Source organism: Nyctereutes procyonoides, unplaced genomic scaffold (genome assembly GCF_905146905.1).
Source record: "Nyctereutes procyonoides isolate TBG_1078 unplaced genomic scaffold, NYPRO_anot_genome, whole genome shotgun sequence".
NCBI lineage: Eukaryota > Metazoa > Chordata > Mammalia > Carnivora > Canidae > Nyctereutes > Nyctereutes procyonoides.
In genome coordinates this window covers 7286644-7313944 of record NW_026575051.1, presented here as the reverse complement: position 1 = coordinate 7313944, position 27301 = coordinate 7286644, and the positions used below count along the sequence as shown (strand labels likewise).

At 40.2% G+C, this 27301-nt stretch overlaps 1 protein-coding gene across 2 annotated transcripts in view; it reads left to right on the top strand.

Moving 5' to 3' along the window:
• BTBD9 (BTB domain containing 9) overlaps nucleotides 1-27301 on the top strand; it is a 410407-nt gene that overhangs the window by 240662 nt on the left and 142444 nt on the right. The window lies entirely within an intron of this gene.

Below are 27301 nucleotides of genomic sequence, written 5' to 3'. Positions count from 1 at the left end.
TTGTAATAATGCAGACATTTCAGTAAATTTAGCTCTGAAGTTTGCAGACTATAATCTCTATGCTTGTCATTATGTAGTTAGGGTGTTGATATTTTAAAAGCTTGTATTTCAGAAAGATGCTAGGCATTGAAGCAGGGATAAGTTGACCTTGTTATCTGTATATTCCTTTTCCTGTTTCGATTTTTGTTTTTGTTGTTGTTTTTTAAAGATTTATTTTTTTATGAGAGACAGAGAGAGAGAGAGAGGCAGAGACAGACAGAGGGAGAAGCAGGCTCTTCACAGGAGCCCGATGTGGGACTCGATCCCGGATCCTGGGATCACAACCTGAGCAGAAGGCAGCTGCCCAACCGCTGAGCCACGCAGGCGTCCCCCTGTTTCGATTTTTGCTAACTTTTAAACCTGAGTGTTTAACCAGTATTAACAAGTTTGCATATACCTCCCAACACTAAATATAGCAGTAAGCTTCTCTAAAGTGCACATTTTATGGTCCCATTAAAAAGGAAACCATCACAATAAGTTTCCTTCAACACAAATTGAGTATTTAAGTAATGTACTAATAATGTAGGAAATAGAAAGATGACTTAATCATGATTTCTATATGCAGTGAACTTAAAACCTGTTAAACAAGGTCTAAATCTTACTCTGGAAGTTTTCTGAATTCTAGATAATTTTCACTGGTGTCCAGAGAAACTTGGGAAACCACAGGATGACACATTTTACTCTTGACCCCTTAAGGCCATGTAGCCCTCTGAGGAGGGTGGCTAGCAAGGACCAACATCATAGTTTTTGTCAAATGGTCGTTCTGGTTGTCACAGAGATAGCCAGCAGCCCTTAAGCTGCAAAAAGCTAACAGAAGGACCTAATTCTATCCCCTCCCTGAAAGATAAAGAAATGTGCAACACATACGCACACAAGGAATACAGAAAAATGTGGAGGGGATGATAGAGAAAGGCATAGAAAAAGGAACAGGTAGAGAAGGAAGTCCAGCTTAGAGTTTTCACAGAATCTGATAGACTTCTGCTATGCTTGTTTTATAGCAAGTGTGACATGGTTTGGGCTAGAAGGGAAGGCATTTGGATATAACCCAAGTACAAAGTGGTAAAAGTCATATCTGATTTGGGGAAAGTATTGGAAGACTGGGAAGAGGCTGATGTGGTCTGAATAGAGGGTGCAGGGGGAAAAGCCAGGGAGTCTAAATAGCACTTCTAGGATTTTCTAGCACCACATGGGTGGGTCATGGTCTCAATGCTGAAAGTGCCTAGAATATATCCTCTAAAATGGGAAAATAAGATAGAAAATGATAAATTTGTTTTTCTTGAAAATATGGATGAATAGGGTTTTATCCTGTTTTGGTTCATACTTTAAAGTGTTTTTTTTTTTCTTGAAGGATCTATAGATTGATGGAGCAGGATTTTCTTCGAGCTACTGTAGCACTATGTTTGATTTTTAGAAAATGGGTTATGTCAGTCCATACCAACTCACTAAAACCCCAGCTCACTGCTGCAGATATAGCCTGAGGAAGTGACAAATTAGTACACCTCATCATACTGTGATTAGGCTTAGCATCTTTTAATAATGAGCGTGACTCCACGTGAGAAGAGAATAAACTGGCAGTTTTTACAAAGATATAATTTCCCAGGGATTTTGATTATATTTAAATTTTAATCACTTTAGATTTGGGTTATACATGAGCCAAAGATATGGTTAAGAATCTGTTACTCCTTATTGACACATGTGACTGGTGGCTCAGGAGATGGCAAATTGTGTGTACTGTTTTCCCATGGGGTTCTTGGGAGAGGACATCTAATTAAACCTGCTTGTTTTACATTGAGGTCGTGTGATTTGTTGTTACATTGATGTGTCAGCCTGTGGTTAAAATTGTCTTCTTCTGTTTTATTTGTTTTGAGTTGTCCAAAACTGTATACTGATCTTTCCTTCAATTTTATAAAAATTCAGTATAGACTTTGAGGCAATAAGAGGTGGCCTCAAATAATTTAATTTAAACATTTTGTTAATTTTTGCAATTGTAAGCGCAGGTTAGATACTGATATAACAGTTCAGAGAAATGAAAGAAGATCAACCATTTATGCTTACTCGATTCACTGTGGATGCGTACCTTATTTTGTGAGCTAACCTTGTTTACATTATTTTCAATGTGCTGGTGTGCAGATTACAGAAAGATTGAGAAGCTGAGAGATTTATTATTTACAAAAGGTGGACAGTAGAGTCTATTGCTTTAGGAAAACACACAGCTCAGAGCGGCAGCCTGACCAACATTAATGAATCATGGCGATGGCAGTGACCTTGAGAAACCATCCATCTCATTCACCCCATGCTTCTGCACAAGTCTGTGTCTCACAAACACCCCTGGGCAGCTTGGGCTTGTTCATCATGTGCTAGATGAGATCCTGAGAAGGAGGGCCCACAGTCTCCCCTAAAGTCCTCCTGGCCAGTGATCTTCTGGTAATCCTGAGTGGCCTTCGTATCTATCACAATCACACTGGGCTGATTTTATTCATTGCTGCTTAATTATTGGAACACTATCAGAGTTTAAATTTCTCTGCCTTTTGGAGAGAAAGCCAAAGTTAAACTCTAGCAAAATAAAAGGTCTCATCTGTGCACAATACACAGAATGGTAAATTATCCCAGGCGGACTGGATCACCTTTCAGTAAACTAATAGTGCTGAGATCCATTAAAGCAGTGGGGGGCTGCCAAGTCCTCACATCCTAGACTCATCAACTTGTTTTTTTGCTGACCACTCAGTCAGTCAGCAAGAGCAATGAGATAAGTCCTGGATGATAAACATGGTTCTGTTGCAGAGACAAAATGGATCATGGCAGAGAAGAAAAAATGTTTCAGATGAGAAAAATAAATGCCAGGAGCAAGGTCCTTTTAGATTAGAGCAGTCCCTTCAGATCCAGAAGAGTCTCATTTCCCATATGAAAACTGTGTAGGGGTAGGGGGAGGGTACATTTTAAAAATGTCCCACACTGGGCACTTAGCCTCAGACACTGGCAAGTCTGCAGAACCTCTCAAGGGGAACCCTTGACTCTCTGGCATGTTAAGGGCAAATTTCAGCACTTGCTTAATAGAGTAGAGACATTTGTTGCAATGAAATGCAGATCTGCTGTTAGTGTGAATTTATTGTGCTGCTATAGCATCTTTATTATTTCCTATAAAATACAATCTGATTTAAAAATAACTGGTCCTGTGACACTTACAAGGTTGAATCTGATGGAATGTCCATTGCAGATGAATAGCCCTGTAAATAATTTATATCTTTTGTCACTTGTGTGTGTATTCTCTTAGACCTACAGTAATTAGCAATATGTTCTGGAGTAAACTAAAGAGTGAAAGTATCAGAAAGTCATGTAGGTTAGTGAGTTCTATTGATTCTTTAAAATAATTCTATGGTAACGACTATGGGAAAGAAGCCAGTGTTTTTCCATGTCTGATTAATAGCTGATTTAATTCATAAGCCTTAAAGCCCAAAGCAAAGATTCATTTGTTTTCAATTCTGTTTTATGTTTTTTGGAGCATCGAAGCTTGGATAGTTTATTTAAATGAGGTACATTTATGATTTTTAATATGATTGCCCTCCCATTTACACAGAAAGTAATATATTATATTCAAAGAGGCAGGATAAGTGAGTAGTACTGGCTCTGAAACAAAAGAAGGTGATCTGGATCCCATACTGGATGTCAGTTCTGTACTGACGCTGATATAATCAAGTCCCTTATATTGCAGGGAACAGAAATCTACTCAGACTGGTTGAAACAAATGGAATTACAGTCTGGATACAGGGATAGCTGATGAAACCAGGAAGGGAATGTGGTCAGGCCTCACTGGAGACCTGAACAGGGACTAAAAAGTGGTCATGAGCTAGTGTGGCTTTTGTTGTCCTTCCAGGGCCGTACAGCCTCCTGTCTCTCACCACTGCTTCTGCATGCAGACAGATTTTCTTCTTCATTGACACAATGTGGCCAGCCATGGTTGCCTTCATTTCAGATTTATATTACTTCCCAATTCAGGAAAATACCAGCCAACCAGCTAGAACTCTGATTCCTAATTCCAGATTCCTTGAAAGAAAAACTGATTGCCCCAGTGTGGTGAGGTAGCCAATGAGCTATGTCCAAGAGGACAGGGTAGTCCAGCACCAGAAGGGCACTAGGACCAAAGCTCCAGTTTCTGCCTAAGATACTTCCTGTTATTCCCCCTCCCTTTCCTACTTGTCTTCTGTGAGCATTACACACATTTTTAGAGCAGTTACTTCACAAGGCACAGAAAGGAAAAGAAAAATACTGAAGACATTTTGGGCAGAGGAAGGGGCAGGAACATCAAGCGCCATGATATACTGAGTGAACTGCCTACGGTTGGTAATAGCCAAGCACCAAGTACTGAGTGGGAATGCCATGAAAATGAGACTGGAGCAAGCAATTTGGAGGCTCTGCTAGGCATCTGGACTTCATCTGGAAGGCCATGTGTGTATTGGTTTGTCTGGGTATGTTTTCCTCCAGGGAGTTGGTCATTGAAGGATTTTAAGGAGAAACTGAGATTTTGCATCACTTAGAAGTTCAAAGAATGGATTGGCTAAAGAAGAGCAAGAGTAGAGACAGAGGCATCATTTGAGAGTCTGGAAGAGCAGTGGAAGGGAGGGACAAATTTGATAAGCATGAAGGAAGCATAGTGAGCAAGACTTGTTGATGGCATGGCTGTGAGGCAAGAAAAAAGGAATCAGTTAATCCAAATTTCTACCTGGAAACTGGGAGATAGGATGGTAGGAACTGAGTTGGAATCCAGAAGTAGGTTTGAGTGGAAGACTGTGAGCTCAGTTTGGACAATTGAGTTCGAAGTATCTGTGGGATATCTAAATAGCTATTTCTATCAGCCTTAGCATTTGAGTCTCACTTGGAGTCTGACTTGGAGATCAGCACTCAAGGTATGAATTGGGATACCAGAGTAGTCCAATAGTAGTTAGAGGGATGAGAATATGATCACCCCAGAACATGCAGATCAGAGATGCTTCCTGGCCCATGGAAAGATCCCAGAGGTTTTTTGATTTTGTTTTTGTTTTCGAGATTGATTGATTGATTGATTTCTGTGTGTGTGCACGTGCACGAGTTGGGGGAGGGGCAGAGGCAGAGGGAGAGGGAGACTCTCAAGCAGACTCCCCACTGAGCACAGAGACTGACCTGGGGCTTTATCCCACAACGCAGAGACCATGACCTGAGCCAAAATCAAGAGTTGGATACTTAATGGACTGAGCTACCCAGGCTACCCAAAACCCCAGAGGCTCTAATAAATGCTCTGATAGTGTATAAAATTTTTTACAGGGATCCCTGAGTGGCTCAGCAGTTTGGTGCCTGCCTTTGGCTCAGGGCGTGATCCTGGAGACCTGGGATCGAGTCCCGCGTCGGGCTCCCTGCATGGAGCCTGCTTCTCCCTCTGCCTGTGTCTCTGCCTCTCTCTCTCTCTCTCTCTCTCTCTCTCTGTCTCTCATGAATAAATAAATAAAATATTGAAAAAAATAAAAATAAAAAATAAAATTTTTTACAGATGTGTTAGGGGCAGAGAGAGGACAGTGAGAAAAGGGTCTATCGCTTTCATAAAATTCCCAAAAAGGTCTGTGAATCAAAAAATCAATATGGAGCTTTGGTAAAAAGCATGCATTCTGAAAGGGGGCAAAAACTGGTTCTTAAGGAGCAAAAACATCCTTACTCTTTTTCTTGTATAAAGTGCAGGTGTAGGGCAGCCCCGGTTTAGTGCCACCTGCAGCCCGGGGCGTGATCCTAGAGACCCTGGATCGAGTCCCACGTCAGGGTCTCTGCATGGAGCCTGCTTCTCCCTCTGCCTGTGTCTCTGCTACTCTCTCTCTCTATGTATCTCTATGAAGAAATAAATAAAATCTTTAAAAAATAAAATAAAGTGCAGATGTACATAGAGCACATAAATAGATATGCAGTGTATCTGTGGTATTAAAATTTCATTAAAGTGATTAGAAAGAAAATGTCTTAAAAGGCTCCTTAATGGAGTGATAATAAGGAAAGGATGCAAGACATTGGTATGGAGTAAGAGGAGCGGTGGGCTCTCATCTGTTTTATTGTCCATGTCTAAAAGCCGAGAACAAAAAGAATCTGTGGTGTTTATTGCTGGCAGCACACCTTTTCCTCCCATCTGTTACCCCATCACTGTCAGCACCACCACACACATATCCAATATATACCTTCTGAAAAGTTATAGTACAGTAAGGCACGTTTACCAACGGTACAAGGAATAAAGGAAAAACGTTACATTTTCCAGGAAGGGGTTTGGTTTTTGGTTTTTGCTGTGTTTTGTTTTTGTTTTTTGCCATTTCTGGTACAACACTCTTTCAAGATAATGCATATAATAACTGTTAGGAATATCTAGAGTTAGGAGCACGTTTTAAAACCAGTCTTCCCCATTAATAGAGATGTCTACTTACCCTGTCTGCTAAGTGAGAAAGAAAGCCCCGTTTGTGGTCTGAGCTTGCTAGAAGCTTCCAAGAATTGTACTCCCCTGGGCCTTTTCTCTACTTTCTCTTCTATAGCTAATAACTTCCTCTGCCGAGTATCTGTTGAGCCCTCACTGTACATGACACCAGATCTAAATGTTGAGTAGCTTCACAGAATTCAAAGAGGACCTAGTACGCTCTTTGAGGAGCTGCTCTTGCCCTCAGAAGTAAAATCAGCAGTTCATTTCAGAGGCAAACCATTGCTGCAGTGTTACTGTCAGAGAAGAGTCCCTTCTTCGAAGTCACTACAAAGTATCAAGAGACTGCCACTTCTCGGTGTAATGTATTACGTACACTTCTAATCTTAATTCTCTTATTAGTTGCTTATGAAAAAGGATGGTCAAAATAACCAAATTTCATTAATCTTTCCATTCTTTTATTTTAATGTAAATTATTGGTCACCCTTGGGGCCAGAGCTGAGAGCAGCAAGTTTTGAAAGGGTAGAGCAAGATCAGCAGGTTTCTGACCACTGTGGTTCGTTAAGCCAGAAGTCATTTATCTGCATTAACTCTTGTTCTAAAGTATTCACATTTTTAAACATATGTGGGTGAGGGTTTTCACAGGGTAACTGTACATTGAGAAAACAACTCAGCCCTTTGAACCTGTACTCCTCTTGAAGCCTTATTACTGCAAACAGCTATTTTCAGGCCTTCCTGTTCAGGACATTCAGAGCATGCTGTGTGTGCTCACCTTACCTACCCAAGGACCAAATACAGCAAAATTGCAATAGCAACAAATTGGGAATACTAGAAGAGACTGAACATGTTATCATTAGAGGGAAGGATCATTCTTCTTCCCATTGCTAGTGAATGGTCATGAAGCTGAAAGCCTTTTTTTTTTATTATTATTATTCTTCCAAAAGACTCCATAAGATAGATCACCATTACATTTATCATTCTTTTCCACTTTCTTTCATGGGATCAATCACAGTTGTGTGCTAGAAACTTATTGAGGAGCATTTTGATGTGTAGCAACTTTCAAAATATTTGATTTTAAATACAGCTTTTGGTTTTAATTCTTAAGCCAGACATACTGTTTCATTAAGGGAAGGCCAGGCCTCTGTTTTACATATACCCTTTGGTTGTGTCCTGTAACAAAGTCTACGGTATATACGTGCTTTGTATGACATGCTTTGGGGACAGCTTTCCTTTTCAGACCCTGCTTTTCGTGTCAGCTGACTGGCACCCGCAGTGCTAGGGAAATGGAGTGGTTCCTTGGTGACTCAAGATAGCTGTCAGAATTAATCTGTAGACAGGAAAAGATTTTCCTTGAAAAGAAGCTGGAGGAAACTGCCAAGCAATGCCTGCACATCATTCTAAGGATGCATTTAATTGTCATAATGGAGGCAAGGAAGGGGGATGCTTATTTTGCAAATTAAAACCATGAACCTCTTTTCTTGACAAGTGAAAATCAGGTTCAGTGGGTTTTAAAAATATTTAATTTGTAAATTCTGTACATTTTGATAAATCAAGCCTATCCACTTATGAAGGAGGCCATATTCTCCTTTTAATTCTGAAGAAGTACAGCTGGCATTTTCTCAGCCATAAGCACTGAAGAAGCAGATAAGGAAGCAAAGATGAGAGGCACAGTGTCCAATGTAATCTTCTCCTTTTGAGTGAGAGGTATCCAGTTAACATGGAAACAAAAGTCTATGTTTTCTGTTGTTTCTTCTGAACCTTGTTTCTGGAAACCAGCACTTGTCTAATTTGTGAGCAGCCTTTCCTTCCATTTTTTAAAAGCAAAAAATATTTTTTAAATACTTTATCTACAAATTATTTAGAAAACACAGAAGTGTTACTTATGGGTTGACTTGGCTTTGAGGGATTGTATTACCAACTGTAGTAGCTTGTTATCCTTTAGCTATGGAAACTAGCTCCAAGTTTTAGACCTCATGGACTGAATCACTTAAATGTTAATTCTAAACATTTTATCGTAAATATTTAAAGCAAATAACCAATTTCCACTTAATCATAAAGCACAACTCTTGTTAGTCTGAAACCATTTGCATGGAAAATTACACATCACTTTAATGTATTTTCTGTCTACTTTTGTGTCCATATAAAAATAATAAACCGCAGATGCATGCTGACATCATCATCACGGAACCAAAGAAGGGAAAAAGGAAATTATTTCATGAGCTGAAGATTTAAACTGTTCCCTATCAGGTTGTCAATGCTTCGTTTAATATTTTTAGGAAGGAGTGCCCATGTGGAGAGTCAGCTGCAAGATCAAGGACAGTTGACTGCAAAATGAGTCCAAAATTTAAACACAGTGTCCTCTAAATGTCCCTTGGCACCATGGAATGTGATTTTTTTTTTAATGCTACATTAGTTTCTCTAGTTCATCCCACTCAGCTCCATTGCATTTTCTCTAATGTTGTGTCCAATTTTAAATGACTTGAGTGATGGGCCTTCTATCTTTTACCTGGCTGGCATAACCCCACAGTGCCCAGGATTCACAAGGCCTTTTGCCTGTGACAGCCAGGCTGCAGCGGACCTGAGAAAGGGGTGGCGGAGCTCACAAGGTTTTAATTGCTGCCTAATAGGCTATAGCAACCTGAGCATTTTATTAAGAGAGCATTTAAAATTAGCATTATTATTCCAGAAGATGCTTTCACACTTGCAGTAAAAATCATGCTGAATGTCTGATATGCAACCTAATTTCACCATTTTCTTAATTTCTTCCCATTACTCCTAGTAATATACCTCTGAAGCCATTTTATATTCTCTTTGTGCTTCCCTGATGACATAAATAATTTTATCTCCTCCCTTTCTGTTTCTTCCAGTTATGTATGCCCAGAGTATTCATGGTAAGCATAATCCTGCCACTAGAATTGGAGGGTGTTGCCTGTAGGCTCTTTAGAGCTAGAGTAACTTCTTAAAAAGTAGATGTTGATGAATCCCATAGAAATAGGCAATATGCACCTTCTCATAGCAGTCATCAGGATAGTTTCAAGGGTTTTTTTGTTTGTTTGTTTTGTTTTTTGTTAACTTTTACCTTCATCTTTTCCTAAATCATTCAGTTCTGTCATTTCTGGGCCACTCTTTCCTATTACTGACACTCCCATGAGTGAAAGCCAGATTTCAATATCATCCTTTTTCTAGAGAGGAATTTTTATCTCTCCTCTGTGATGATATTTGAGCAACTCTGCTATCATACCATGGTTATTTAATTCTATTGTATTTATAAGCAATTCTCTAACCTGCTGACGGTTGTCATTTAGAATCCTTACTGGTGTTTTTCCTTTCTTCTGCTATACTCATCAAATCCTGCTGCCTCATTCCTGCAACTGTGCACTGTCCCATCAGGATCCAGCTACCTTATAAAAAGAGAGATTTTGAAAAAAGAAATACTATCTTATTGAGACTTTCATATACCAAGGCGTAAGCATCTACTTCCATACTTTGTGTAACACCCCTGGAAAATTCTTTGTTCTTTGCTCTTTAGGACTAATTTATACTCCCCTAAGAAGTACTTTCACATAAATATTATTTGCTTTGATGAATTTTAACAATCTTTTAAAATTATTACATCCTTAAGTGAAATTCTTATAATGATTACCGTTTGTTTATCCACATTGATTTGTTCATTTAGCAAACATTTGAGGGCATTCATTGCATTCCACTGGATACTGTACTGGATGCTTTGAAAAGGAAGATGGCAAGAAAGGTCTGTGTTTTCAAAAAGATGAGAATCCAATGGGGGGAGGCCGAAAAGTGGATACTTAACCCAAACATGCTCTAATAGAAATTATGTGAACACTAATTGGGGAGAAATTAATGCTTCTTAGGATAAATCAGTATCATGAGAGACTATGTACAGTGTGAGCTTGGCTTTACAGGAGGCATAAGGGTTCACTAAGGAAGTATGGAGAGAAGGGTATGCCCAGGAACAGAAACCACACAAGAAAAGCATAGACAGGGAATCCCTGGGTGGCTCAGCTGTTTGGCGCCTGCCTTTGGCTCAGGGCGCGATCCTGGAGTCCCAGGATCGAGTCCGGCGTCGGGCTCCCGACATGGAGCCTGCTTCTCCCTCTGCCTGTGTCTCTGCCTCTCCTCTCTCTCTCTGTGTCTATCATGAACAAATAAATAAATAAATCTTAAAAAAAAAAAAGTCATAGACATCCAAAGCACTTGAGAGATGACTCATGATTCAAACAGAGGGCATATGATGGAAGTAGCTAGTAATGGAGCTAGAAAAATAAATGGAGGTACACTAAAAAAGTAGAGCAGCAATCCAGTGATCCAGGGGAGAATTAATCCCAAAGTAATCAGTCTTTGCTTTTGAAATGTGTGTATTTATTTATGTATGACTATAGGTGTTTACTATGATTTAGACTAATGGTTCCCATCCTTCACCATACATTACAATTTCTATCTCAATTGAATTAGAATCTCTAAGGGTGGCATCCATATATTTTTAAGCATTTCCCCCACCTGCCCCACCAGCGTTTCTGATGGGCATTCAGGGTGGAGAACCACTGACCCAGACTGCCTCAACACTTGAACAGGTTAATGGAAGCACCCAGTGAGACCCTGACTCATTGGAGCTAGAAAGGGGTATGCTTAAGTCAGAACCCATTCCACCCTTAGACTGCTGGGAGGCAGCAACCTCTACCTCTCTACTCACAGATCTTTTCCCTACAGCATTTAAACCTTCCTGAGATCACTTCCACTTACTAATTAGCAAAACACACCCCTCTCCTGACTGTACCATCTCCCTCTAGCCATCATCCTGCTATTTTCCATGCCCTGTGCTCCCAATTCTATTTCTGCTCTGGTCCAGTGCAGTCTGGACTCCAGTCCAATCACATTGCCTGGTCTTGCAAGCTTTCGGGTATCACGTTTCTAAACTTTGCACACTCTACTCTTCTTCCTGGGTTTTCCTTCCCCATACATTTTTTTTCTTGGCATTTACTCACTCATCTTTCAGTACTCAGCAATCACATCTGGAAAGCAACCTCTGATCTCCCCAGTCTGGATTAGGTATCAATCCTTGGTGCCACCATTCTATTTTGTGGAAAATTTGTATAATAGCATTTATTAGTATCTATTATAATTACTTTTCTACATTAAAATTATGGACCTTTGAGGAATTGACTTACTCCTATGTTTTATATCTAGTACCCAACAGTGCTGAGTATATAGTAGTTCCTCAACTTAAAAAAATTGCTGACTTATATTAAATTTATTCATTTAACATTTCTTTTTCATTTCCCCTCTTTTTTATTTTTATTTTTTTAAGTAAGTTTTACATGCAACATGGGGCTTGAACTACTGACACCAAGATCAAGAGTCACTTGATCTGGCTAAGCCAGCCTAGTTTATTTAACATTTTTGACTAACTATATGCTAGCTACCAATTACGAGCATTTATGTGCAGGGTTAAGTACTGATTGCTAGGCAAATGTATGCATGTATGTATGTATTTTGGGCACATGTATTTTTAATCATAACATTTATATTATCTTATCCCCAAGTTAGGCACTACTATTGTTCCCTTTACAGATGAGGAAACCGAGGCTTTGAGAAATTAAGTGAATAAACCAGAACTGAATTGCTCTTTTGGGTACCTTTCTCAAATTACTATTTTACATTTAATCTGAACCAACCAGAACTTCTCTAATCTAGGCTGTAAATTTTTAAAGCAAAATATATGACCATCCAATTATATTTATTTGTAAATTGGGACCATTACCAGTTTGTCAAATGGCCTTTTGAAAAAGATGGCATCTTGTGTGGTTTAAATAGTAATTTTTAGTCTTTTTTGCCTAACATTTATACTTTTACTAGCCCTTCAATGAAAATATAGGACCAGCAATTTATCCTACTAGGTAATTCAGAGAGACCAAATGATTAAAATTGACAGTGCCACAACAGCCCCCCCATTCCCAGTCCTCTTTCCCCACTGAAGAACATCTGGAGCCAATAGTTTGAATAACCTCCCTAGGAAACCTACTCATAGAAAAATCGGCCAGTTCGACTTTCCCCCCTCCTTTTCTTCCTCTTCCTCCCTGCTAATGAGCAGTGAAATGGCCTAATGAGTGGGGCCAGAGGGAGGGGAAAGCAGAGAAGAAAGCCTAAATAATCCACGCACTGAATTATCAGCCTCTGCATAATAGAGTTTTCTTTGGCTTCCTTCTTTTCAGAGTTCAACATTTTAAAGTTCTTGCGGGATGCACCATTTCCAGGTACTGACACAAGCCATGTTTTCAGTTTGTGCCACGATCAGTTTGATTCAGCTGTGTGGGCTGGAAGGCTTGTGCTTCTGACAGGACAGGGACTCCAGAAAGGAAGCCGGGAGAGCTCTGAATGACAGAGTTCCCTTTTCCACTGAGAGGCAAGCACAGAATGGCCTTTTAATGCCCTTGTCTGTGAGACTGTGCATGATATAGACTGAAAAGCGTTTGTGTGGCAGGAGCGGCCCTGGAGGATAAGGAAGGTGCTGAGTGGAATATGAATGTAGTCAGCTTCGCCTGAGCCCCGGAAGGGGAAATAGCTGTCGGTGGCATAGGGTGAACGTTTATCCTGGTTTGCCCGAGACTGAGTGGTTTCCTGGGCCTTGAGACTTTCAGGTCTAAGACCAGCACAGTCCCAGGCAAGCCTGGACGGTTGGTCATCCCATGTACTTAACTTCTTCCCTTACCTTAAAGAAAAGTTCACCATCAGGTGGAAATCATTTCCCATTGTCTCTAAATCCTGCCTTGACTGATTGAACGAGAACAAACAAAAAAATTGAGAATTTCCTTGGACTCCAGAGTAAGTAGTAAAATTGAATGGACCCTTGTTGAAAGCTTTCCTCCTACTCCACCTGCATGTTGCTCTCCTCTTGCCTGATTTAGAACCCTTGGCCACCCTGCTCCCCACGCCTGTGAGGTATTTCTTTGTTCCTCTTCCCCCTCTCCTTTTGCTGCTGCTGCAGTAACTCCAAGGATTAAAGAGGATGTACAGTATGTACTTTCTCCTACTTTGGCACTGGCTTCCCATGGCTCTGCTTAGATGCAGCTGGCTGAGCTGGGGCATTAGGAAGCCTCCAGGCGACCCACAGCTGAATCCATCAAGTCCCCTGCAGCAGCTGTTATCTGAACCAACTGGGTCGTGCCGACAGCAGCCAAGGAAGGATGCAGTGCGAATGTGCAGGAAGAACACCAGACAAGCCTGTCTCTGCTCCAGAGAGCCTAAATCACCCCATCTGCATGTGGAGCATGGCGATTGTTCTGGAGAGAGTGGGAAGGGGAGGAGATGGTGTTTTTCCACAGTTATCAAGATAAACAGAGCAGCCAATGCTGTCTGTGCAGCTGTTTCAGTGTGAGGATGAGCCGAATTATTTTATTTTTACTCAGAGGGAGTTAACACCACCACCACCACCCCTTTTCTTTTAAAGACAGGGAGTCTGAGGCTAACAAAATCACTCAGTGATTTGGATCTTTCTGCAGAATGGTGATAATTTATGGGACTATCTGGACATATCCCTGTTTGGACATTTAATTAGTGAAAAACCAGTCCAATAATAAAATAGCTAAATAATATAAGACAACCCCTTGAGGACCTGGTAGAGGGAATGGGGGCAAGAAAAAGGGAGGGGAGAAGCAGCAACAAGGTGAAAATGTTATTTCAAGACAAGAAGAAATGAAGAGTTGTAGCCCTCAGGTAAAAGGGAAGGAAATGAGGAAGAATGGTTATTACCTCTTGTATTATTGTTTTAACCACCAGACGGTTTTAGAGGTTGTACCCTTGTGGCCATAGCAGCTTGGAAGACCCAAGGTCTCAGGCTGAGTAAGTCCAGCAGAGATCCTTGATTGAATTTGTATCCTTATAGGAATAATCACAAGCATGGAATTATTCTAGTGAAAAGTAGTTAAGATTTCAGGTAATGATGGCAGACAGAACACACATCGATGGTCATGCCTTCAGAACAAACCCCACTAAGGTGACAGTGAAGGGTTTTTTTGTTTTGTTTTGTTTTAGGTATTTACCTACAAGGGTAAGGAAAATGGGAAAAGGAGGTAAAAAAACATGAAACAGGGAGCTGTAAAGAAGATGAATGAGTGGCAAATGATTCAGTAAGCTCAGGAATACTCATTCCTAAGCCACTGCATTGAAAATTAGAGGAACAGACGCCTTTGAAGCCACAATGACTAAGGCAGATAGGAAAGGGCTAAAAAGAAGATTGGTTGACTGTGTTTATGAAACAATTAAGAGCTCTGAGTTCTTTTCCCCACTTGATAAAACATTGCTTCTCCCCAACTCTTAGAAAAGTAGAGATTTATTCTCTTCTTTTTCTAGCTTTATGGAGATTATAATTGATATCTAACATTGTGTAACTTTAACTCAACTTGATATACTTACACATTGTGAAATGATTACCACAGTAGTATTAGTTCACATGTCCATCACCTCACACAAGTACCCTTTCTTTCGTGGTGAGAACATTTAAAATCTACTCTCTTAGAAAATTTCAAGTGTATAATATAGTTTTGTTAACTGTAGTCACTATGTCTTACATTAGATCTCCAGAGGTTATTCATCTTATAACTGGAAGTTTGTACCTATGGACTAACCTCTCTACATTTCTTTCCTCCCCTACCCACTCCCCCCAGCAACCATCATTCTATTCTGTTTCTCTGAGTTAGGCTTTTTAATTTTATTTTTTATTTTTTAAAGATTTGATTTATTTGAGAGAGAGACTACACATGCATGGGCAGGGGAAGGGGCAGAGACAGAGAATCTCAAGCAGACTGCTGAGCATGGAGCTTGAGGCAGCACTTGATCCCACACCCTATGAGATCATGACCTGAGCCAAAACCAAGAGCTGGCCACGTAACCAACTGAACCACCCAGCTGCCCTGAGTTAGGTTTTTTTAGATTCCACATGTAAGTGAGATCATGTAGTATTTGTCTTTCTCTGTCTGACTTTGGAAATGTATTCTTTGATGAGGTTAAAACAGTATCTCTAAACCAGGAAAGATATGATGCACAATTGAGAAAGGCCATTGGTGTAGTAAGACTAAGTGGTAATGTGCTGAGAGACCCCATCTCTCAGTAATATCCACCCCCTTCCCTCCCACATACATAGACAAAATACCCCTTGTCCTCTTTCACCTTTTAGCTTCTGGAACTCTGGCAGTCAGGCCCATGGATCATCTATGCAGAGGATTAAAACATCTTCCTACATAATTTGACCAGCCTAAGAGGGAAGAGCTAAAGAATCTATAAGTGGGGTTTTCCTAACAGTTGACCCATCAAGCAATTGTATTCTCAGAATTTCCCAAAGAATGCCCAGAGATTTCTTCCTAACTGCCTTCTTGATAACCAGACATCTGAGAAAACTATTATGAAACACAGAGACTGAAACAAACAAGAAAAAAACTATACAGGGAGTAGAAAACTTAAAAAAAAAATCATTGCTTTCTTCCAAGAGAGATTTAATAAATATGGCAATCTTATACCAAAAAGATGCCATAAAAAAGGAGGATTTGGAGAAGAGTAAGTACAGTTGGAAATTTAAAATATTAAAACAGAAATGAAAAACTTAATAGATAGTACAGATGATAAAGTTGCAGAACTCTTTCAGAAAATCAAACGAAATGATGAAGATGGCAAGTAGGGAAGGCATAGAAGTGCAGGAGCAGATAAGGCAGTCCAATATCCAAAACAAAGAGTTTCATAAAGAAAGATTCTTAAAAATTCCGAGGAAGAAGTCGATACCAATAACTCATGAAAATTTACCAAAACTGAAGTACATGGGTTTCCAGTTTGCAGGGACCTTCCAAGTGCCCAAACCAGGGAAAGAAAATAGACCCACACCAAGGCACATCAGAATGAAATTTCAGAATACTAAGAATGTAGAGAAAATCTACATGCTTCCAGAGCAGGACATAGTTTTTTCTAAAGAAGAAGAAAAGAAGAAACCAGGTCAGGTATCATCATGACTTCTCAATGGAAAAACTATAGAAGTTTGACAGGCAGTAGAATAATGCTTTCAAAATTCTGAATGAAAATTGCTTCCAACTTAAAATTCTATGCCCAGTCAAACCACCAATCAGATATTGAAGTAGACTGAAGATATGCTCAGGCAAACAGAGCCTTAAAATTTTTATCTTCCAGGGGTGCCTGAGTGGCTCAGTGAGTTAAGCAGCTCTTGATTTCAGCTCAGGTCATGATCTCAGGGTCCTGAGATCAAGCCTTGCATCAGGCCCCATGCTGGGCATGGAGCCTGCTTAAGATTCTCTCTCTCTTCCTCTCCCTCTGCCCCTCTCTCTTGCTCTCTCACTCTCTCTGTCTCTCTCTCTGTCTCTCTCACTCTCTACTCTCAAATTTTTTTTTTTTTTTTTTTTTTTTTTTTTTTTTTACCTTCCAGATACTGGGAGATGCTATCTGCCAAAATGAGAGAGTAGACCAAGAAAGAAGACAGCATGAGGTACAGGACAGGGACAGTTCAGCACAGAGAAGAGATGAAAGGAATCCCTGGAATGATGGGGAAGACAGATCTCAGGATAACAGCTTGCATCAGATCAGAGGGCACCCAGACTCAGACTTGACTGGAACCAGCCAGAAGGCTCGGGAAAGCTTCTTCAAGAAGAAGAAATCACTAGAAATACTTGATGTGTTGGAATGCTTTGAGAGGAGGTTTAGTTCAAATAAGGGACAATTGGGAGAGTGGGGATGAGTTAGTGTTGAGCACATATAAAACTAAGCAAAACAAAAATCAAGACTATTTTTACTCTGGCAGGGAAAAAATGTGCAGAAAAGGAAAGTACTTCTGTATATTAGTTATGATTAATGTTTACATAATCATAATGTAAACACTGAATATCGATTCAACCAGCATTACAATATAATCTAAGCTGGGGGGATGGGAAAGGGTGCATGTGGAGAAGGGAGAGCTAGATAATTGTCCTCCATAGAAGTAGATTGGTAGATAAAGCCTAAAACCAGATAATCAAGAAGTAGCATTAAAAGCATGATAATTATCAGGGCACCTGGGTGACTCAGAGTGGGTTAAGCATCCCGACTCTTTTATCTCAGGTCATGATCTCAGGGTCATGGGATCAAGCCCCACATCAGGCTGCATACTGGGTGTGGAGTCTCCTCCAGATTCTCTGCCTCTCCTTCTCCCTCTGCCCCTACCCCCTGCTCATGTGCATGCACATGCACTCTCTCTTTCATAAATAAATAAAATCTTAAAAAAAAAAAACAAAAAAAAACCATGGGGGCAGCCCTGGAAGCTCAGCGGTTTAGCGTCCCCTTCAGCCCAGGGTGTGATCCTGGAAACCCGGGATGGAGTCTCATGTCAGGCTCCCAGCATGGAGCCTGCTTCTCCCTCTGCCTGTGTCTCTGCCTCTCTCTCTCTCTCTCTCTCTCTCTCTCTCTCTCTCTCTCTGTGTGTGTGTGTGTCTCATGAATAAATAAATAAAATGAAAAAAAAAACCCAAAACATGGTAATTATAGATGTGATGTAAATCCTAAAGTAATCCACTAAAACAGGTAAAACTGGTTGTCTCCAGAGAGAGGAGGAAATGATAAACTTATAGGCTATTTGACTTTTTAACTATGTATGTTTAAAACTTTATTTTAGGGGTGCGTGGCTGGCTCAGTTGGTGGAGCATGGGACTCTTGATCTTGGAGTTGTGACTTTGGGCCCCATGTTAGATGTGGAGATTACCTAAAAATAAAATCCTAAAAAAAAACCCAAAACTTTATTTTAAAAATATAAAAGAAGAAAAAGGAATAGTTAAGTCAATTTTGGTTTTTTGTTTGTTTTGATTTGGTTTTAATGAGGAGTCCAAGCATCATAGCAATAATAGTGGCTCTTGGTAATATAGGAGAATCTTCTTGTTTATTAAAAAATTATCTTTTACCAAATATGTATTTTACTTTATGTGCATTCCTCTCCTAGGTTTTTCTTTCCTTGAACTTCTGAAACAAGTGTAAGGATTGACATTTTCTTTCTGATCACTGGCTTAGCACTAATGCTGTACCAGTAAAGTCTAAGTCATGAATGGTTGAACTCTCAAGAAGCTTTGGGGAGGGGGGAAACATCCTTGCCAAACTACTCCACCTCCCAGCCTGTTTGCTAATCCAGCAGAAATATGGATTGGGGACAAGCTTCAAAAACTGAACCTCGATAGTACATAAGACTCTTAACAGAAAAGGTGTATGGGGAAATGTCTTAAAATGGCTGGGCAGGCTGTTAGGTTTGGACCTGGCCCATGTCTTCTCAGCCTGTGTGCTATAAGCTACATATTTTGTAGACCACCAGATACTGCCAGGTGGAGCCTCTTGCTTTTTTCTCTGTTGCTGGTGTTAAAGTTCTACCACACTGACAGATTTTAGCAGCAAAATCTCTTATACCAGTAGTGCTGAAATTAGTAATCCTTCATGCTATTTGGAACCTGGGGTACAGTGTGATCAGTCATGCACTTCCAGCTTTAACAACCCCTGAGATAGCACATTATACATACCCATACTGGCATTTGCACCTAGGACAAAAATACTTTCCTCTTTCTCTCTTCTGTTATCATTTGCATATTTTGTGGTGTTGGTGGTGAGCATTCTTCTCAAGCTTTTGGTAATATTATTTTATTTACTTTGATTACTCTGCATCTGGTTGGTAGATTTGTACATAGTTGCACTAATGCTCAAATGAACAAGGAATTCTCTGGATTTGTCTTTCCTTCTCCCCCCCCCACCCCTCCATTCTGTATTCTCTAGGTAAAGGCCCAGAATTTCTTAAAGGGCAAAGGAGGGTCCCAGAAATTTTCTGTGAGCATTGAAGCACTTGGGAATAGTAGGTGGTAAGTGTGGGACTTCTATGGTTTGGGTTTGTTTTCCTTACATACATTTCACCTAGTTCTCTGAGGAGCTATTAATGCCTGTAACACAGATTTCTTTGCATAGCCTATAAAGAATTCAGAGGCTTTGAGGGACCTATGTTCTGTCGAGCTTTGAAATCTCCAGCCTGATTGTATAAGTGTGTACAGTATGGGTTTTCCATTAAAGGAAATAATACATGCAAAGAGTAGCACGTGGGGTGTGTTCAGAAGTTGGTGGCTTTTATTTTAATTCCAGTGCTAGTTTCTCAAGGGTCTGGAGTGAAGATCTGTGATTTCCTTACCCCTGTAGTCTCTTTGTTATTCTCTTGACTTTGACGGAGTTTTCACTTCTGTTATTCTGAATGTCTTGAACAGTTCCTGTCTCATTTCTCACTATGTCAAATATTTACATTCTTAGAAGGCTTCTTAGATTCTTTTCTGGGGAGAGGCAAATTCTTTCTCCTTCCATTTACCTCTCTTCCTTCTATACTTAATCTTTTACTCTAAAAGGACAAGAGAAGGGGCAGCTCCTCCAGCTCTTAAAATTTCAAGTTATAATAAATGGCATGCATCTACCATAGTCTTAGGTTTAAAAAAAAAAAAAGAACCTTTCCTTACTCACCATGATCCTAAAAGAGGCTTGCTACAGGTCATAGTCACCAAATGAGTTCTTACAGATTCATAGGGAAACTTAACAAATTTAATTTTCTTCTGCTTTTTCTCTAGTGCACAATTCCATTAGACTCATTTGTCTACATTCGTGGGGATGCACAACCTATTGGGTAAACTGAAAAAGATAATGCAGCCATTTAAAAGATAAAAGTAGTGAAATCCTCTCCCCTGCCCCCAGCATCTTGGGCTAGGAGAAAAGTTAATGAAAAAATGCAAATGTTGAACTTTTGGTAATTTAATTCTATTTCTCAAAATATACTTTGTGTTGGATTCAATGTTTTATTGAGTAATAAAATTGGTTAACAGTATTCCCATATGGGGATTTGTTCACATTAGCACATAACAGAGACAGAGAAAGGGATTGGTTTATTCATATTCATGCTCTTCCCCTCTCTACCTTCCCCCACTCCTCCCTTTATCTTTCTTCTCTTTCTTCCCTCCCTCCTTCTGTCCCTCCCTCTCTCCCTTATTCATTTTTTATTTTATATCCTCCACTTCCCATTTTGTCTTTTTATAATCCCTTGAAAATTACAATCTGAGAAAAAAACAAAGATCAAAAAGAAAACTACCACCTCACACCAGTGAGAATGGGGAAAATTAACAAGGCAGGAAACCACAAATGTTGGAGAGGATGCGGAGAAAAGGGAACCCTCTTACACTGTTGGTGGGAATGTGAAATGGTGCAGCCACTCTGGAAAACTGTGTGGAGGTTCCTCAAAGAGTTAAAAATAGACCTGCCCTACGACCCAGCAATTGCACTGTTGGGAATTTACCCCAAAGATACAGATGCAATGAAACGCCGGGAAACCTGCACCCCGATGTTTCTAGCAGCAATGTCCACAATAGTCAAACTGTGGAAGGAACCTCGGTGTCCATCGAAAGATGAATAGATAAAGAAGATGTGGTTTATGTCTACAATGGAATATTACTCAGCCATTAGAAACGACAAATACCCACCATTTGCTTCGACGTGGGTGGAACTGGATGGTATTATGCTGAGTGAAATAAGTCAATCGGAGAAGGACAAACATTATATGTTCTCATTTATTTGGGGAATATAAATAATAGTGAAAGGGAATAGAAGGGAAGGGAAAGGAAGTGGGTAGGAAATATCAGAAAGGGAGACAGAACATGAAAGACTCCTAACTCTGGGAAACGAACTAGGGGTCGTGGAAGGGGAGGAGGGCGGGGGTGGGGGTGAATGGGTGACGGGCACTGAGGGGTGCACTTGACGGGATGAGCACTGGGTGTTATTCTGTATGTTGGCAAATTGAACAATAAAAAATAAATTTATTATTAAAAAACTAAACCATGAAATAAATAAGACATTTCTTCCCATGAAATTCAAGTCAGTTCCTCTTTCGAGATCCTAAAAAGCATACTTAATTAGATTTTTGTCTATATCCTGCTAAATATCTATAATAGGTGAGCTGTGTCTACACCTCACACTCATTTATACTGTATCCATGTTCTCAGACTGAGTGGTGTGCCTTCCCATTTAACTCTTTTATTCCTGCGGGGAGAGGTTTAGAGTTTGTTTGTAAAATTCAGTGTTAAATAGATCACCTACCAATCAGAGAATAATTATTTGATATTATTTGATTTTTTTGTTGTCTGTCCCCTGACCCTGAAATATAAATTCCATGGGAAAGAGATTTGATGTGTATTGTTCAACCCCATATCCCAGCACCCAACAACAGTAGCTAGAACATAGTAAATACTAAGTTAATATTTGTGTGTATGTGGGTGCCTGCATGTGCTCATGTGTGCGTGTGTGCACATGCATGTGTCTGTGCATGAGAGAAAGAGGGATTAAGGATTATTATTTTTCTTTTAGCCATATTTATTTTGGTCTTTGAAGCAAAAGTAGTTCACAGGGAGGACTTTTAAAATTCATATTGCAAAATTCGGTGTTTTAAGAGTAGGCTAACCTCTTCACCATGTGTGAATAGATAAGAAGCTCTTGTATTTTCCTCTTCACCACTGCTACTACTGTGTTTTAGTCTTGCCTTCTAACTGCACGATAACCTTCTTTAGATGAACGTGTGTGTCTTATCTTTTGAGTACATTCCTCACAGTGCTTATTAGCACAATTTCTTGCACCTAGTAGGTGTTTATTAAATCTTGATTATTAGCAGATTTACCCAGTATACCTGCAAGGGATATTGATTTATAAATGTGCAATTAGGAAATTAGACATTATGGATTTTATTATAATTGTTATTTTTGTGATATTAATTCCAAATATAATTCCATAAGCTGAAGGCATATAATTAGGGCAGGATAGTTTGTACATATTTCAGGGTAGGAAAAAGGCCTACTGTTCAAAATTCACATTTCCTCCAAATAAAAAACAACACTTAAATATTTATCTCTAATATGACGATCTGTCTTGGTAGCAATGGGTTATGACATGTTAGTAATTATTTACCCATCTCATCCCCCCTGCATACTTGATTTGATATAGCATCAATTTTCTCTGAAAACCAAGATGACTTGTTTCACTTGCCCTTCAGGTTGAATAGCGGAGGTGCTAGAACATGATTGCTCCCTCTGCAGGGCCTAACAGACAGCATCAGGGCTGTTCTCTGAGACAGCAGCTTCTGCTTAGGCTAACTCTGGACACAGACTGTTTAACCTTTCAATAATTCTTCCTCTCCCAAATAAGCAAATGCTGCTGAGGCCCTTTGCTAAAGCAGTAGAGGAGAATCTATAGCTCCACAGATCAGCCAGAGGGAAGATTTTCTAAGAGTAACAAATCTTTTCTGTTGCAACCTGCTTTTTCTAGAAGCTTTTTGTCATTCTGGCAGTAAACTGTTTTCCACTTGCTGCCTTAGCAACAAGACCTGAAGTCATTTCCCCCTCCAATCTGCGGTTTGATTATAAGAGCACTAACACTATACATAGCACTGGAAGAAAATACCATCCTGGCAAGACCTGCAGACATTACCTGCTTCTTGGGTCAGAGAATTATTTATGTACATTCTTAGCATCACCTTGAAAGGAAGAGTCAAATGGGAAATCTTGGAAGTGAATCCAGACCCCTACATGGTCACAAGTCCCTAGCGAATGCTGAAGCTAAGGTTCTTGCTAGAGGACCACATCTGGCCACAACAGAGTTCTCTGCCGACCTCATAGGAAGAGCCAAAATGTCAAGGAGCCCTTCTTGTGCACAGTCTCAGGCTAAATCTAGTTACCTCAAGAGTCTTTGTTTAACCCAAGAATATGAAATTCACTTTGAGAATAAAACTTTGTTTACCAAAGAGTAGAATTCTCTGGATTTTGGCTTCAGTTGATCTCTTGAGAGCTCATTTAAATATTTCTTACCAAGTTAAATTTATTCTTACAGTAGAACCTGCTCAGTATAGACATTGATTGATCCTGTAACTAGAGGGAAAGGCTAAGTGTTAACACTGTAACCTCAGGTAGGCTTGTGGTCCACCAGAACTAAAAACTAGAGAATACAAAAGGACTTAAAGTGGGAATGTACTGGTTGCTATTCTCTATACTTTCTACTTTTCTGTACTTGCCTTAATATGTTAAAAAAAATGTTTCATATGTGACTTAGAAATCAAATCTGGTTGCATCCTGACAAGAAATGACAGAAAGATAGGTTAAGGCAAGGAATCTGTACCTTTCCAGAACAGGGGGAGAAGGCGATGGCATCTTCAAAGCAGAATTCCTCTAGGTCACAGTATTATGACATCTGTCTGCTAGGAAATGCTAATGTATTTTTCTTAATGAATTAAAACTCCAAATTAAAAAAAAAATTAAAACTCCAAACTTCTAGGGTTTGCACAAAAAAGAAACTTCTGTGGGTATGGGTAGCTAGACCAAATATGGGCAAAAGATTCTTTCCTTACTTCTTCATGTATAGCTGAGTCGGGCCAAGAACATTTTAAATAGACTTTTCTAGAGACTAAAAGTTTAAATAAGGAAATCCCTTAGAGCCAGGTAATCTGCAGCCAGAATGTAGCCAACCTCTGTAGCCATCACACCTGTGCTGTGGTACCTGAAGAGGAGGGACAAGACTCTGCCTGTGTTCTCAAAGTCTGCCCCTGGGTGGGCCTGCCTCCTCCTGAATGCACCATTTTAACATCTACAGTTAGGAATAGTCTTCCAGACAACCAGGATTCTCGAAGCCCAAACCAAGAAATTTTGCATCCAGTGACCTCCTCCTTGAATTTCTGTTTAATCATATCCTCTTCTGCCAAGCACTGCATTAAACACTTTAAATTCTTATCTCATTTAAATATCTTATAAGGATTGTGTTATTGACCTCATTTTAGAGAGAAGAAAACTGAGGTTCAAAAGATTTAAGGCTTTTTTTTTTTTTTTTTTTTGGTCCACAGTGACAGAGCTAATTAAGTGACAGGGCTGGGTGACAGACCTGGTTCTGTTAGACTCGAAAGCTCACTCTTCAAAACTCTGTAGTGCCTTTCAATTTTAGAATGCTCTCCTTGGAGGTTTTAGATTTCATTTCATTAAAGAAGACAGAATCTCCATTCACCCACAATATTATAGCTCCTGGAAACTTCTGCCTTGAAACATCCTGTTGTGAACCGTGTACGGGTTCCAGTCTCTGTGAGTGACAAGAAGACAACCAACACAGGGAAGGGACGAGAATATTAGAAACAGACGGTTACATGAGGGCTCATGTGGACAGCATTCATCCTCCTCAGAAATGGCCAATCTGTTGCATAGCTGCCTTCTTCGGCACTGTTTAAGTTTTAATTATCTTCCAACTGTCTGAGCTGCTGTTGAGGATCAGAGAGAACAAAGGATGGCTGCTGTATTTTTCAGCAGTGTTCCTCTTTGCGCACTGATGAAGTCACTAGCTGCCACTGCCCTTATTATCAGGTTAAATCAGACTCTGACTGTGCTTTGGAGAGATGATGCTGAAAGGAGAAAAAAAAATCATCTTAAGCTCTACCTCTTACTCACGGTCTTTGGTGGCAAAGAAAATGTGAGATCTACTCCTGTTTAGGTATTACAACCCAGAAGCGAGTTTTGCTTTGTTTTGCAAAAAAAAAAAAAAAAAAGAGAGAGAGAGAGAGGACCCTCTCCCATCCCCATCCCTTGGATTTTCAATAGCTCGGGCAACAAAAACTTCTCTTCAGCCTCAAGGATGCTCCATTGTGAGTGCCATGAAGGAACCCTGCTCATCGTCCATGATGAGTCCATGTCAGCCTCTCTCCCTCTAGGCACCGTTCATGGGTCCGAGCCTCTTGAGTTCTCAGCGTAGAGCTCCAGGTTCCCTTACCGGTCACCGAAATTGGGAGATTTATGGAAGCCTATTTTCTTCTTCTAGTGCAGATCTTTCTTCTTCTAGTGCAGAGTCCTGTGCTAAACCACTCCTTGCTGGGAAAGAGGAGCATGGTGTCTTTCTTGTGACTTTGTTACCATTTTTTTAAAAAAAATGCATATTTGAATAAAGACTTCATGCCATTTTTGTAAATTATGCTATAATTTTGTGGAGACTTAGAAAGTATTGTAGACCCAGAATAATTAAACTTGTTAGGAGCATTACGTATAACAGGCTAATCAAGAAGTGTGATGTACAGTGGTGAATTGCTAATTTGACCTCGGGATTATGCAGCAGAGATAACATTATCTTCATTTATAGAGAACTTTTTATCTGGAAGCAGTCTCAGTGCTTTTCCAACCATATATATTATCTTGTTTGTTATCACAAGCACTATCATTAAGGCTGTAAAATGTATTCCAGTACAATTTTCTGTTTTTAGTTTCTTATAATTGGGGGATGACGGAGAGAAAGGTTGCATATTTTCTCCCATTTTTGATATTTGGGCCAGGGTTAAATTTGGGAAATGAGTACTATCTAAAGTTGAAGAACCTGGTTCAACATAATGTTTTAAGAAAGGAAGAAAGGGAGGGAGGTAACATTACAGCATTCCCTTAGGTCATCCTGGACTATTAACCTTAAGAACTGACAATGGGGACTCCCGCCTGGGTGGCTCAGTGGTTGAGCATCTGCCTTCTGCTCATGGTGTGATGCCGGGGTCGGGATGGAGTCCCACATTGAGCTCCTTGCAGGGAGTCTGCTTCTCCCTCTTTGTCTCTGCCTCTCTCTCTCCCTCCCTCTCTCCCTCTCTCACCTTCCCTCTCCCTCTCTCTCTCTCTCTCTCTGCCCCCCCCCCCGTGTGTCTCTCAAATAAACAAACAAATAAATCTAAAAAAAAAAAGAACGGCCAATGGAGGACTCTCTCAGCCACTTCCAGGTTCCTCTACCTCGCACAGCATTAGGAGAGCTGCCTCTGCTTTGGTGGAGACTCGACCTAGGGAACAGGAAAATGATCTGATCAAATTCCCCAAACCACATTCCCTCCATTCCCTCCAAGGTTACAGACAGCAGCACTCAGGCTGTCATGGCCATGAGCAGTTGAAAATGCTATGCTGGTTGTGTTCCTGTGGGTTTAAGAAAATGGACAAAATTAGATTCAGGCCAATGTGCCAGGCTTTAACACACCCCTTCCCTTCCAGAAAGTCTGTAGAGACTGTCAGCGCCACGAGTAAAGAACAGCACAACTCCAGTTCCGCACAGGCCATATAGAACTTATTTTACACGAACCCCACCTACCCACCCAAACCCAGTAGCATCAGTACCTTGTCTCTGCCAATGAGGGCTCGAGAGAATAGATCAAGGCCAACCTCCTGCTTTAACCAGAGGGCTCTGATGAGTGCAGTGGTGGCCCTGACTCTCCATACAGGAAGAATGGTGTCTCCCTGCAGTGGGCATGGGCACACTGAGCAGCCAGCCCAGGAGGTAGCATTTATATTGGTTATGAAGATGAGTGACCAGCTCATGCCAAGGAGCAGATGGCTAAATGAGGTGCACCCAGAATGCTGTGAGATTCATGCTTGATGGAACAGGAGGGAAAATAGCTCATGATATAAAAACCCCAAATATAGTCTCCTTAATGTGACTTTTTTTTAAAAATTGGCATTTACATTACACAGTTAACTTGGAGTGATGAGAAATGTAAGGGAATTATCAAATTAGTGAACAGCAATTAGCTCAGAAGTAAAATTATATCATTGAAGTCGAAGGTTGTTTTACACAGCAGAGGAAGGATATTACTAAAACCTTGCCCAGTCTGTCATCTCCTAATTGAAATGTGTTCATTTAATATACCCCATCCTTCAGAGCACACAGCTCATAATTTGGGAGAATGTTATCACTTAATCTAGTTATTTTTTTCCTGGTTCTTCCTTTGAATCCCAGTAAGACAGTGTGTGGCACATTCCCCAGCAATTTGTG